This window comes from Prionailurus viverrinus, chromosome D1 (genome assembly GCF_022837055.1).
Source record: "Prionailurus viverrinus isolate Anna chromosome D1, UM_Priviv_1.0, whole genome shotgun sequence".
Classification (NCBI taxonomy): domain Eukaryota; kingdom Metazoa; phylum Chordata; class Mammalia; order Carnivora; family Felidae; genus Prionailurus; species Prionailurus viverrinus.
In genome coordinates, this window is record NC_062570.1 from 30,465,005 (window position 1) to 30,479,702 (window position 14,698).

Genomic DNA, 14,698 nt, shown 5'->3' on the forward strand with positions numbered 1-14,698 from the left:
TCTCTCTCAATAAAAAACTAAAACTAAAAATAAAAAAAACAAGAACTTCTCTGGACATCTTATCTAAAACTTTAACCCTCTTTGTATTCCCCTTTTCTATATTCTCCCAGGCACTGCTCCTTTTCAAGCATACTATATATTTTATTTATTTATTATTGTCTTCCAGACTGTGTTCCATGAGGGAGAGGAGTTTTGTATGTTTCGTTTCCTGCCTGACACAAAATAGATGCACAATGAACAGTCGTTGAATAAATGATAGTCATTACTGTCTATCTTTCATTCCTCTTTACCCCACCACTCTGGGCTGCTGAAATGGCTTGTGCTGCCTCTACTGGGTGCTTCCTTCACACTCCCCCACCTCACTCCTCTCACCACTTTGGCCTCCATCCATCCCCATCCAGCTTTTCTAGTGTGTGTGCATGCCTTTCCCCTGAAGACTCTCCTAGTCTTTGGCTGGTGGGCTTTTCTCCCTCAAGTCTCTGTTTAATCTCAGGGCACCTTCCACGACCAGCCAGACCACCCTGTCTAGTGTGGCTCACACCCCCCACCCACAACTCCCTTCTACTATTCCCTTTACCTAGATTATTTCCCTCCAAACACTTATCAAACTGCAATTACCTAATTTATTTTTATGCATGTTTCTTTTCTACAACCCCATTGAGAGTGTGCCATGCTTATAGGTAGAGAAAGAGTAAGGAATAAGCAAATAATAGACCCTTAAGTGCATGAAGGGATGCATGAAAGTGAATTTGGATCTGCTGCAGCCTCTGAAGCCATCAGCTGTCCCTCACTGCCCCTAGGAACAGGTGTTGTACAGAAGCAATGATAAGGACCAAACAAGAGCTCCTAAAACATCTGGCTGCCAAAGCTGAGCAATCTTGCCTCCTGCTCTTCTTAGCCTGTCCTTGGTCTTCCTCGGGAGCAATTTCTCTATCTCAGTTTTGTGGGAGTGAAGGGACTCCTCTCCATCAAGCAGCATCATCTCAGACAATATTATTTGAAAGGGCTTAAGAAGCAAGAAATAACTCATCCCAAAATAACCCTTACTTGGCTTCCAGCTGCTCTGAACAGCTGGATGCTTTTTCTGAGCCAGATAGCTTCTGTTGGGAAGCTAATAAGATGGGGAGAAACCAAACACACTGAGATATGCTAAATGGGGTCATTGTCGTTAATTCCCTTAGGAAGATAAATGCCACTGGCTTTCTCCATGCAGATTTTCAGTAAAAAGCTTTAAACAGTGTGCTTAGCATTGGGCTGAGTATGATCAAAGAATCATGAGTAGCCGTTCTCATGAAATTTATAAACTAGATGTGCTGAGAAAAATGGCACACATTGGATAATTAGCAAACAATATGATGGAACATAATTAAGCACTAACTAGTGTCATTCAGATTCAGAGAGGATTGAGGGCTAGAGTCTTTAAAAAAGGCCTCTTAGAGGAATTTCAAGCTACATTTTGAAGGATATGGAAAGTTGAAGTAAAGGAAGGCCATCCAGAGGGGAAAACATTTGCACAGTCTCAGTGGTGGAAATGAATGTTGGGTGGTGAAACTGGCCCAATCAGATTTAGGAGTGTCGGGGCGGGGGCTAGATTTTAGAACCCAGATACCTAGGTGTGTCCCAAATTTACCACTCATGCAGCATTAGCACAAAAGTCCTTAACCTCTCAGAGCCTTTTTCCTCACCTGCCAAGTAGAAGTATTACCTGCATTTCTTCCTTACATACCTCAGAGAGCCCTGGTGGGCTCAGAGGAGGTGCTGGTGTCAAAGGCCTGTGCCCGCAGGGGACACACAGGATGTGAGACAGCTGTGGGCATGGGGCCAGCCCACCCATAGCTTGAAAGCCAAACTGATATTTAGAATGTTTGCCTTGGGAACCAGTAAAGGTGATAGCTTAGACGTAACAGGACGTACACTTGGTGGAAACATTTCTTTTCTCATGTTGGATAGAAGATGGCTGGTAAGCCAGGGCCACAGGCTAGCAAACAACAGTAGCTTCGTGCTCAACAAGTGAGAGATTTTATAAAGGGCATCACCCTAGGATTGAAAAGGCATCTGGTACTCTTTCAGGAAAGCTATTATGCCTTAAAGTTACATTTTTTTCTGCTCCCTGGATTTCTTATAGTATTGTCTCTGGAAACAAGAGTTTGGCAACTTTCTGGTAAGGCTTTGTTACCTCCTAAATATCGCCATCCGTATTCAGAGTATAAGCAAACCACCTGTTGTTTTGGCATTTTGCTAGCCTCCAAGCAGGAAGACATGACCTTCCAGGAATGAGGCAAGCCACATCTGGAGCAGTGGGGTTAAGAGGGGATGTAGATAGCCAGAGCCAACAGAGCAATGGTAATTTGCCAAACACCCCAGCTCTCCCCCCTTTTCTGGATCTGTTCCTTGAGTCCTACAGGAGACTTTGTCCTGACACAGAATGTTATGTGTCCTGGGTCCCTACAGAGTATTTCTCAGCTCCTCCCCTGCTGTGTGAAATGCCATATGCAGCCTCCTTAGTGAACAGAAGGTCGAATTTGGAAATGAGTGAATCTGAGCTCAGGGCCTCTGTGCTACCTGTGTACCAGATTATTGTCCTGAACCTACTACATATTTCATACACCCTCATCTCAAGACCTAACTTGCCCCCTCTCTAACAGGAGAGACTGGTCTACTTCAGCCTATCTCAAATTCAACCAATTACCATAATCACCTGTGATGCTTGTCTACACGCAGGTTCCCAGGCACTACAGGAAATTCTCATTCAGTCCATCTCAGGTATCACCTCGTGATCTGTATGGTTAACATGGGCCCAGGGTTAATCACAATGCTGGAGCCACTGGGTCTCTGAGATGCCATCTGTCCCCAGTGTTCTCTGACCCTCTGCTTTGGTGCAACAGCCTAGAAGGAATGAAGAAGGCAAAGAAGCCCTGTTTCTGTTGTAAAGGCCCCCTGAGAATTTTGCCAAGCAGAATTAATTTGATTCCTGTCTGCCTTTAAGCATGTGCCCAGTATTGGAGCTAGATGCCCGCTCATCTCTCTCTTACAGTCTGTGAGAAATTCGAGGGCAGAGGACACGTTTTATTTATGTGTCTATTCACAGCACCTAGCACAGTGTCTTGCATGGAGTAGGTGCACAACTGAATTTGAATGATGATGACCTTAGTTCTGTAGGTAGGTGTTCTTCCTGTTCTTTCCACCTCCTGCTGTGACCGAGGAAACACTTGAATTAGGGTCAGAATTGGCAAGCCAAGTATCTATAATTTCAATCTTGGGAAGGCGCCCTGGTATCACCAAATACAGCATGGCCCTTAGAGGCTTAATTGCCTTCTCCCCTCCCCTCACAACCCTGGCCCAGCCTGGACGTCCGGGATGGGGTCAAGTTGGACAATCCAGGGGGCTCTGTAGGTTCTGATTCAGCCCACCATTCTGAGGCTTGTCCTGGAAAGAAAACTGGCATCCTCCCAGAAGAGAGCTGTGTTGTGGCCCCTCAGCCATGGGCCTCTGCTCTACAGCCTGCTTGTCTTCTTTTAGCTCAGCCTAGCCCTGCACCCTCCTCTCCAGCCAGCACTCCTCCTGAGAGAGGAGTGTGTTTAAGATTCCCTGCACGGGGTGTTAAGAGGTGATTCCAAGCATCTGGCTGCAGAGTGAACTAATCCTACCAGGTTAATTCTCCCCTCAGTTCATTCCATCTTATTAGAGCCGGCAGGCACCCCGCAATGCTTCATTACCTGTGCCACTCTAAGGCAAGGCTCTTTTAATGAGCTGAGCAATGTGGGGAGCCCCCTGCCAAGCACCCCAGATGGATGTATTTGTCCTGAAAAGAGGGAGGCCCTGAACCCCCCCAAACCTGTCCACGGGACAAAACTGTTAAGAAGAGGAATGGATCCCACCCTCTGCCCACCTAATCCAACTGTAGCCTCAGTCATCACACCCTGTTTTCTAACAGAGAAAGTGCCATTTCCTCCCAGAAGTCTCATTACTGGTGCCTTCTAAATTAGCCCAGGAAAGAAGGAAAGAAATGGAGTTTTGCCTTGGCAAGCAGAGAGAGAGGGCATCTGGGTGAGTGTGCTTGCTGACCCCTGGGTGTGGGCTGCGGGCAGGTGAGGGAGTGGCTGCAGGGCCAGGATGGGGAGGCAGCTCCAGTGCTCTGTTTTCATCCTTAAATGCCTCTGGCCTTCCCAGCGAGCCAGCTGTCTGTGTGAAGGAGATCTCTGCTAATTAATCAAGTCCTCTCCACCACGGTGAGTGAGGGCTCCCACCGGAAGATAAAATAATGCTGCAGCTAGCAGAGGAAGGCCCACTTGGCACAGAAGGCCAGTATGAGGCAGGGAATCCATCAGGAGGGTGCAATAATTTCACCATCATGTTATGCCTCTATTTCCAGTAACCTGGGATGCCAGCACACCCTTGCTTACTTACACTCTCTTGCTTTGTCTGATCTGCATCTTACGCCCCCCATCTCTCTGCTCTTTGGCTCCCTACTCTTGCTGGATGGCATTTAATTTGGTACATTCCCTGTGCTGGGCTTCATGAGCCCATCTCTGTGCACATTTCTGCCTTCTACTACATATTTCAATTTTCATTGTCCAAAGTCCAGAGAGAAAAAAGAAAGTAGCCAAAGTGAGATTCTGTGTGTGCTTGGGGGGGGGGGGGGAGGAGCTCCTCCAGGAAAAGGTCCTTTGCATACATTGCATACAGGAAAATCTCAGAGAGTGAGTGGACAGAGAGAAGAGAATAGCTCACTGAATACTCTATGTTTTCCAGAATAAAAGGGTCATGGACAGAACAGCCCTGTGAGGCAAGTAACTTTGCAGAAGGAAACCAAAGTAAAAGTATTCCTGTAAAACAAAACAAATGGTCTCTGGGCACCTGCCAGGAAATCAAAAAGAGTACAGGGTTACCTCAGAAATATTGTGGGTTCTGTCCCAGACCACTGCAATAAAGTGAATATCACAATAAAGCAAGTCAGATGAATTTTTTGGTTTCCCAGTGCATATAAAAGTTATGTTTACACCATGGTCTATTAAGTGTGCTCTAGCATTATGTCTACAGAAAAAATGTATGTACCTTAATTAAAAGATGCTTTGCTGCTAAAAATGCTAACCATCATCTGAGCTTTAAGTGAGTCATAATCACTGATCAAAGACCACCATAAAAAATATAATAATAATAAAATTTTGAAATATTGCAAGAACTACCAAAATGTGACACAGAGATACAAAGAGAGAAAATACTATTGAAAAAAAGGCTCTGATAGACTTGCTCAATGCAGGGTTGCCACAAACCAAAAACACACTATCTGCAAAGATCAATAAAGTGAAGCTCAATAAAACGAGGTATGCCTGTAATGAGCTTCTAAAACTGTTTTACAGTATCTACTGGTTCCCCATCCCTTCACTCTACCACCACACCCCAATTTCTACATAAGTTCTTTTTTTAAAAAAAATTATTTATTTTTGAGAGAGAGAGAGAGAGAGAGAGAGAGAGAGCATGTGCACACAAGCAGGGAAAGGGCAGAAAGAGAAGGAGACAGGAAATCCCAAGCAACTTCTCTGCTGTCTGGTGAGAGCCTGATGTGGGGCTCAAACCCATGAACCAAGAGATCATGACCTGAGCTGAAACCAAGAATCTGCAATCCAACCAACCTAGCTACCCAGGTGCCCCCTACATAGGTTCTAGTCTCACTGTCCTTTGGCTACCACTGAAGATGCCTAGAGAGCATGTGTACCAGAATAGGGCCAGTTTCCAGGCAAGCTGTAGAACTTCTCAGTACCTCAGTTTCTCTTTCTATAAAAAAGATAGTCTGATAATGTCCCCATCTACATCAAGAGAATTGAGAGGGTAGTAGTCTTTTGATGTGAAAGTACTTTGAACTAGCTGGGTGTAGAACACTATTCCAACAAAGGAGTTTAGTGGTTTTGCTGCTTTTAGGAAGAACAAGTGTGAAGGGTTTTGTTGGAGAAAGTATTTGGAATCATAGAATTTGAACTTGTACAGCTTCCACCAAGAGGGAACCACTGAAATCCCTGTCCAGTTCATCATCAGCCCAAATACTGTTCTTCAACCCTCTCCATCACCCACAGCCATGTCCATGCTACTCACAGCTTGTGCCTTCTCCTGGCTTAGGACAGTGCTACTTAAGACATCAGATTCTCTTCTCTGTCACCTCCTGGCCTCCGCTCCAGGTTCAATATGAGAAGGGGTGGTTTAATGGAAAGGTCATATAGGCAATGCATTATTATATTAACTTCTATAAAGAACAACCCCTGCAAAGCTTAAAGAATCCTGGTCAGCATCTGTGCTGCACATGGGCCCATGTCAGGTTCCTGCTGGCATGAGAAATGGCCTAGGCAGAGGGAAAGGATCAGTTCTTTGAGTCATCAAATCACAGGACATTGGAGCTGGATGGGGTTTCAGGCCATTCCCGTAACTGGCTCAAATCCACCTACAACACAACAGAGACATGGTCATCCAAACTCCCAGTGGAACTCCTCTGATGTGAGAGACCTCACTTCTCCACAAAGTGTTCTACTCCATGACTGTTATTTGTCAGAAAAATATGCTCAAACCTGCCTCACTTTAAGTATTATCTCGACCATCCCCATTCATTCATTCATTCATTCACTCAGCAAATATGTGCATATCACCTACCGTGTGCCAGGTATTGGTCTACAATGTCAGAGATGCCATGGTGAACAGGACTTGCTGATTCTGTCTTCGCAGAATGCTCAGTCCTGAAGAGACACACACCAGCAAAGAGACACCCACAGTCTAGTGCTGCAACAGAAAAGGTACAGGGACCTTTGGGGACAAATAGGAGAGACACCAGCCAAGATATTCTTGTGGATTATGGAGATGCAGATCAGGAAAGGCTTTCTGGGAGGAACAACATGTAAGCAGAAACGTGATCTAAAGAGTTAGCAGGTCAAAGGAGGAATAGAGGGTAAGAATGAGGTGGGAGGGGAGTCAGGACAAGAACTGGGCCTGCGGACATGTGGCCAGCTGTAGAGATGACCAAAACATGAATTAAGGTGGTGATGGCCAGGGTGGGTAGAGACATCCCATGAGCAGTGGAGCCCTTAGAACCAGCTCCCAAGTTTTGTTTGTGGCCTGGGTCATAAGTCTCTTCACTCTCCTACCTCAGTTGCAGCCTCTCTACACATCCATAACCTTTCACTTGCCACAGCTCTGACCCAGGGCCTCATACCACCTTTTATCAGACTCCTTAGGCTACTCCTCAGTTCTGCTTTGATGGCATCTCCATGCCATTTGCTCTTCTCTGTCAGATCACAGTTCTCAGTGGCCCCAAGGCCCCTAAACATCCATCCTCAGGGCCAGCCTGTAGGCAGTTCTCAAGCCCATCAGAAGTAGGTCAAGAAGTTTGTCCCATTGGCCCTGGTCTTCCCAGTGGGATGCACGGAGACTAGGTCCAGCTCTTCCCTGGGAGCCTCTGAGGTGTTTCAAAGCCAGTCTCATGACTGCCCTCCAGGCTCCTTTTCTCCAAATGAAGCACCTCTGTCCCCTCATTTCATGTTTTTTTTTAATTTTTAAGTGTTTTTATTTATTTTTGAGACACAGAGAGACAGAGCATGAGCAAGGGAGGGGCAGAGAGAGAGGAAGACACAGAATCCAATGCAGGCTCCAGGCTCTGAGTTGTCAGCACAGAGCCTGATGCGGGGCTCGAACTCATTGGACTGTGAGATCATGACCTGAGCCGAAGTCGGACACTCAACTGACAGACCCACCCAGGCACCCCTTATATTATGTCCCTTCATTTCAAATTACCCCTTCTCTGTGATGGTTATTAGATTTCAAATGAAAACTACCATTTTTTTATAAGCAAAATGTCATCTAGCTACAAAGTGAAATATTATTCAGCCATAAAAGGTATTGAAACATTGACTCATGTTACAATGTGGAGGACCCCTGAAAACATTGTGCTGAGAGAAAGAAGCCAGACACAGAAGGCCACATACTGTATGACTTCATTTATATGGAATACTTGAGCCAGGTAAATTCACAGATACATAAGATAGATTAGTGGTCACCAGGTACTGCAAGGAGCAGGGAATGGGGAGTGACTGCCAATGAGTGTGGGTTTCAGTTTAGGGTGATGGAAATGTTCTGCAACTAGACTGTGCTGATGGTTGCACAACACTGAAAATGTACTTAATGCTACTGAATTTAATATGGTTAAATTGTATGCTATGTGTACTTCATGGCAATAAGAAAAAAACCCTATAATTTGTATAATTCTCTGTACCTTATAAGGCATTTTCATATAAGGTACAGTATACCACCTACTTCCCCCCTTCTGCCTGGTTATCATTCCCTTTTTACAAATTAGGGAGATGAAATACTGCCTGCCTTGGGGTCCCAAGCAGGACCTAGGGATAAGGCCCCAATCTTCTCACCCAGTGTCCACAATCTCACCACTGCACATCCATACTGAGGCCAGGACCTGGACTGCTTGGTCAGCACAGGAGGAGCAAAGTTACTGACATACCTTTAACAAAGGTTAAAGAAATTGGGGTTAACAGTGTGATGTGCTGGTAAAGAATTACCCACCTTGCAAAGGAGGTATACAAGCAAGAAATCTGGGATGGGAAGGGAGACAAACTTGAGAAGTAGAACAAAAGGAAAAAAATACCATGTTGCCTCACCCCCGTATTGACGCCCAGCCTTGAGCCTATGGAGGGGACAGTTTCCTTCCTATAGTGGGGAACACCCTGCTAGAAAAGACAGGAATAGAAGAGCAGGTGGTTGAGGGAGGGGAAGGAAGTGATTATCCAGGACTTGGGGAAAGACATTCAGGAACAGATAGGAAGAATAAGGAAACATGTGGAAAGCAGGGGAAGTTATAACGTGGGAGGGAGGGCAGGCGAAGGAGGAGATGCATGTCAGGGGAAGTGGCAGCACTAAAGCCCTGCAGATGCACAGGCTGGAAAAGGAAATGACACAGGAACAAATTTCCCTTTTCCCCAAATCTCCTGGGATGGGGGGAGGGGGCTGCATTGTATGGAACTGGGAGCTCACTCTGAGGGTCATTTGTGATCTGACTGGCAAATAGCTCCTGAGAGCAGCCAGAACAGAGGCATATGATGAGATGGAGAGAGAATAACAGAGCCAAGGATGGGTTGATAACTGGTCTGGACAGAGGTCATGAATCATGGGGAGCCATGGAGGGCTAGAATGGAGCACAGCTGCTCAGAAGCCACCCCACACTCAGCCCTGGGAGTGTGACCAGGTCTATGCCCTTCAAGGACACACAGAGCAGGTTCTCCTGGGCCTGTCAGGGAATAAAAGTGACATGGAGGTCTCAAGTCTCAAGAGTCACATTATCAATCTATGCATAATATGACAAAATAATCAGCTAAGTACTTGCAAGTGTTATCTGATTTATTCTTTATAAGAACAGGTCAGAGCACCAAGGTGTAGAATGCATAAAGAGATTTGCTTATGCACACACAGCTAAAGCATAGAGATTTGAACCGAGTTCAGTAGTATCAGGATCCCTGCCCTGCCCTGCCCTGCCCTCACCATGGTTTCACTTGAGGTCTTTCGGTAAAAGGCAAGGAAAGTGGGGGTGAACTACAGGCAAGCTTATGCTCACAGAACTTGGGGGCCTGAGCAGAAGACCTGAAGGCACAGGGCTGGGAGTACATGTCACTGTAGCTGTGGGAGGTAGGAGCAAAGGAGAGCATTTGCCTACCACTTGCAAGCACAGTCACATGCACCCAACAGTCACAAGAGGCAACACAGAAGCCAGCTGTCTGAGCACACTCTCTCTAGGGCAACCACTTGGAACTGCCAGATTGTCCATTTCCTCCTTAGCTGGGGAGCCCTGTGTTCAGGGAAGGGCCTTTTCCATAGCTGTGGTCTGACCTCAGTCTAAGGATACCTGTCTCTTTAGGAGACCTGCCCCACAGGTCCCATCTCACAGATGGGGAAATGGCTGCAGAGAGTCCACCTAAGATACCCAAGGCCACACAGCTGATAAAGACAGAAAGAATACTTAGATCTAAGGCAGTGTGACTCTTTCATCCATGCTGCCTGCAATTCTTTCACCAAATTATTCTTGAACAGTCGTCCTTGACAAATGTCTTCCCAAGAATCAGACACAAATCAAGACCACTGTGCACAGCCCACAAGCCTGAGCACTCTGTTGGGCTGTGAGCAGTGGTGTTGGTGAAGGTCCACCAGCAAGTCTGCCACCTCTAATTCACAGCCAAATTCTCCAGTTCCCTGGGGCAGCATGATGTTTTGAAAAACAGCTTATGAAAGAAGCCACCCAACAGGAACCACTCACGTCTCTACTCCAAACTTAGGTTCTGTGTGGGTTTGGAACCATAAGCTGTAGTTCAAAATTCTAAGTCACAGATTTTGATACAGAATGCAATGCCAATTGTCCAGATTTTTTTAATTTCGGATAGCCTCCCTAACACAGCGAAGATGTCTGTGTCAGGGATGTCTTTCTGCCATGTTGCAGAAAGTACCATCCTCAATCCTAGAACATCTCCTTCTATATATCTATATCTATATCTATATCTATATCTATATCTATATCTATATCTATCTATCTATATCTATCTATCTATCTATCTATATCTATCTATATCTATATACACACACACACACACACACATCAAGAAGGCATTCAACCACTTTGTGTCTCACTTTTTCCACCTGTAAAATGGATGAGAAGAACCAGATATGCATCACACAACTCCTGCTCTGCTGCTCTATATATGTGTGGTCCCTTTCAAGGCATTCAACCTCCCAGAGCCTATGTCCCCAACCATAAAATGGAGAAAATAACCATCATATGTTTTTTTGACTTTTGTGTCTGTCCAGCATTCATCCTCCCTTATTCTAGAAACATTATCTTCACTTTCCTTTGGGATCTGATGGTCGAATTCCTTCCACGAGTTACAGGGCTTGTCTTGTGACTCAGGTCTGACCAGTCAATATATTCCATCCCTCTGGCCACAGTGACCCATTCAGAAAAAGGACACATGCATCTCCATGGAGCTCAGTTCCAGGATGTTTGTTGGAAATTCTGGGAAGAAGGGGTCCTTTCTCTGATGGATCTGTTGGTATTGTTTGTAGTAAGGATGTCTGGGGCCACCCTAAGGAAAGAACTCATGTGAGAGTGAAACTAACATAGAGAAACCCAGAGTCATGATAGACAAGGAATGAGAGGAAGAATGAAAAGGAAGAGAAAGACAGACCATGTCCCAGTGACAATGTTTGAGTCCCTGGAACCAGCTGGAAGCCAGTCCTAACTCCTCCACTTTTTGTTTACATAAATGAGTCAAATTGGATTTTTAATGCTAAAATAGAAATGATCCCTATGTAATAGGTTTGCTGTGAGGCTTGGTTAAGATAATATAAGTGAAGCACTTAGCCCAATGCCCAGCATATAGTAAGCTCTCAATAAATAACGATAGCTGTTATGGGCAGCAAATGAGATGATGGATGTAAAAACACTCAGAAAAGCATAAAGTGTTATATAAAAGTAAGGTACCTATTATATGCTTTCCTGTTCTCCAATGATCTATACCTCCCATTGCGGCTTTATCGCCCACTCTCTCATTCTCTAAATATTTCATGTGCCCAATTAGACTGTGAGAATCTCATGCTACGTACGGACTAAGGTTCATATTCTGTTTTAGCCATCATAGAATATAATGTGGTTGTCATCACAGTTTAGTAAGGGGGTTGACATCAAAGACTTTAGTTCCCGGACACCTGGCTTCAAATACTGTCTCTGCCTCTTACTTGCTGGGTAATGACAGGGAGCTGATTTCACCCCTCCAGGTCCCAGTTTTCTAGGATGTAAAGTGGGGCCAATGTTAGTACCTACCTCATTTAGTTGTTACAAAGATTAGATTTATTAATAGTTGTAAAGCATGTGAAACAGTGCCTGGCCCATAGTGAGCCCTGTGAATGTGTCTAAGTAAACACTTCCCGATTATTTTATTATTGTAATTCAAAAGCATTTACTGAACACTCAAAGGATACAACATTTTCCTTAATACTGTAATGAAGACAGGTCCCTTCCTTTAAAATAATAACAGCTATCATTTTTAAGGACATACCTTCTTCCTTCATTTTTATTTCTCATGTTCTAATCATGTACTTTAAAGCTACAAGGAGCCAAAAGAGACTTCTCACTTTGCAGATGAGAAAAGAGAGTCCAGAAAGGCTACATAATTTAACCAATTTGGCACAGCTTGATAGAAACAGAGTGAGGAGGAGAACCCAGGTCCCCCAACTCCAGGCCCATCATGCCCGCCTCACTACACCACACTGCCTAAAGACATGGTACATAGCATATGGCCAAAACGCATACACACAAACAACTGCAGATGCACAGAGATTTCTTCCATCCTTTAACAAATATTTATTTAGCATTGAAATATGTGCAACTGCCAAGAAATTAGGGAAATGGACTATGGTGAAGCAGAACCACTCCTCACCCTCTTTTCTTGCAAAACAGGTAATGTAGCTACCTTTCTCATTCATTTGGCAAATATTTAAGCATTGATGATTTCTCGATCACTGCTGATAGATACAGTATCAACATAAACAAGATAGTCTTTATCCCCACAGAGCCCAAAAAATCATGAGTTTGGCTGCACTATAAGTGCTCAGTGTTGTTCATTGAATCAATGAATGAATAATTAAATTGCCAACAAATGAATGCATAGATGGACGATGGATGGATGGATGGATGGACGATTGGATGGGTGGATGGGCAGATGGATTGATGGACTGGCTTTTCAAAACCCCACATGTCCTTGAGCTTTGTGCATAGGACATTGCACAGTTGTCTTCCTTTGATGTTCCCCAAAATGATTTGACATGTAGCCTGAGAGATGAAATCGGGAACTGCAACATTCTAGTTTTATGGATAAGAAAAGTGGCACTCAGAAATATGGATGTCTATGAGTCCAATTCTCTGACCACCTTTACAAACATAGCCATCCAGCAGCATAACATTCCTAGTCCTGGAATGGGATCACATCCTAGGAAAGTTCAATTTCATCCCCAGAGCCCCTCCTTGACACAGAGGAGCCATGCTTCAAGAAGACCACCTGTAGATTGTGCTTATTCAGGACAGTTGAGCAGGTCTTTGTCCCATCAGGACAGAGTAAATCCTGCCTAAGGACTCACAGACCATCAGATGGGTCTGAGAGCACCAATTTGTAAGGCTGCTACTAAAGTCCATTTGCTTGCAACAGGGTTTTTTTTTCTCTTCCTGTGATTACTGCTCGGTTGTTCTTGAGGAAAAACATCTGTGGTTCCTATCCCACTACTGGTTGTTTTCTCCTATTTGTTTTCCCCCTAATGCTAGTCCAATCATAGCCAGGCAGGTGTGCTGTGGCTCAGCAGTATGTGGCTCTGATTTCCTCTTTCTTTCCAGTTGCACCTTGTCCATTTGCTAGTCCTACCCCTCTCTGGCCCAGTTGTATTTTTTGTTGCTTCTTGCCCACTTAGTATGTTGACTCAGGAAGCATCTATTTTAACCCCAAAGTACTGGGCCCTCTCTCCTAATTTCCTAGACTATATTGAAACCATAACACTTCTGGCACCCATGCTTGGGCATACCACTAAAGCAGACCTTCACTGCTTTTGGAAAGTATATTAGTCTTTTTGATTTTCAATGTAATCATCTCATAAGCAAAAGAAATCCAAACTCACCACAATAAGTAAGTACTGTCAAACTGGAGGCAGAGCATCCATGCCTTGAAATTTTATTGCAAACCACAAGGCTAGTGTAGGATTCCTGAATGCAATTTAACTGCTGGAAGGCAATGAAATTCCTTATACCTTCCCTGTGAAAGCAAAACATCAAATGACACAGGTTAAGAAATGCAAACCTAGCCACCTGCTGTGCTCTTCAAATATTTCTAACGATTTTTCTGATGCTTTGAACTGATTTAACCCAAAGTGCATTTGGCCCCTAAACAGTTATTCCTTTGATTTTTAAACTGGGATGTAATTTAATTCAGAGGCCCAGCTCTTCTATACTTTTGAGTACAAGGCTGGAAACCATAAACCTCTGAATCTAGTGGTACTTTTTTGCTTAGGGCAAAAAATTATGGTTTATTTCTGTCCAAAGAACATGACCTTAGGGAGGAAAATGAGCAAAACTGCAAAGCCCCAGGAACAAAAAGAAATTAGGCTGAACCTGAGGAAACCAGGTGTGGAATATGGAGATATTTGACTTCCAAGCAAGAAATGTGTCCTAATCTAAACCCTTGGTCTTGCCTTCTTCAAGACATTCCTGTTCTCGGAAGTGATGGGTAGCCTTGGGGATACTGAGAACAGTGACAAAAACTGATGATCATTAAAAGACAATTTAAAAATTAGCCTATCCTCCTGCACTTCTTTTAATCTCTGAGCCAGAAGATAAGCCACAACAACCAGGTTTGAGGTGTACCACATCTCACAAGGTGGCACAACAAAATAATCATCTCTCCATGGGCAAGGTGGGCAGAGGCCAGGCAGGGAAACACATCTTGAAATGAATGGAAGCAAATACTGGAAAAGGAAGGAGATGCCAACTTGAATCTGTAATGTCCAGCCTCTGATGTGATCATCATTCAACTAACTCCATTTATTTGTATTGAAGAGCTACCGTGTTTGTTCTCAAAGTGAGAGCTTCCCTACAACCACATTCAGAACCATTTGCTGAGCCTGT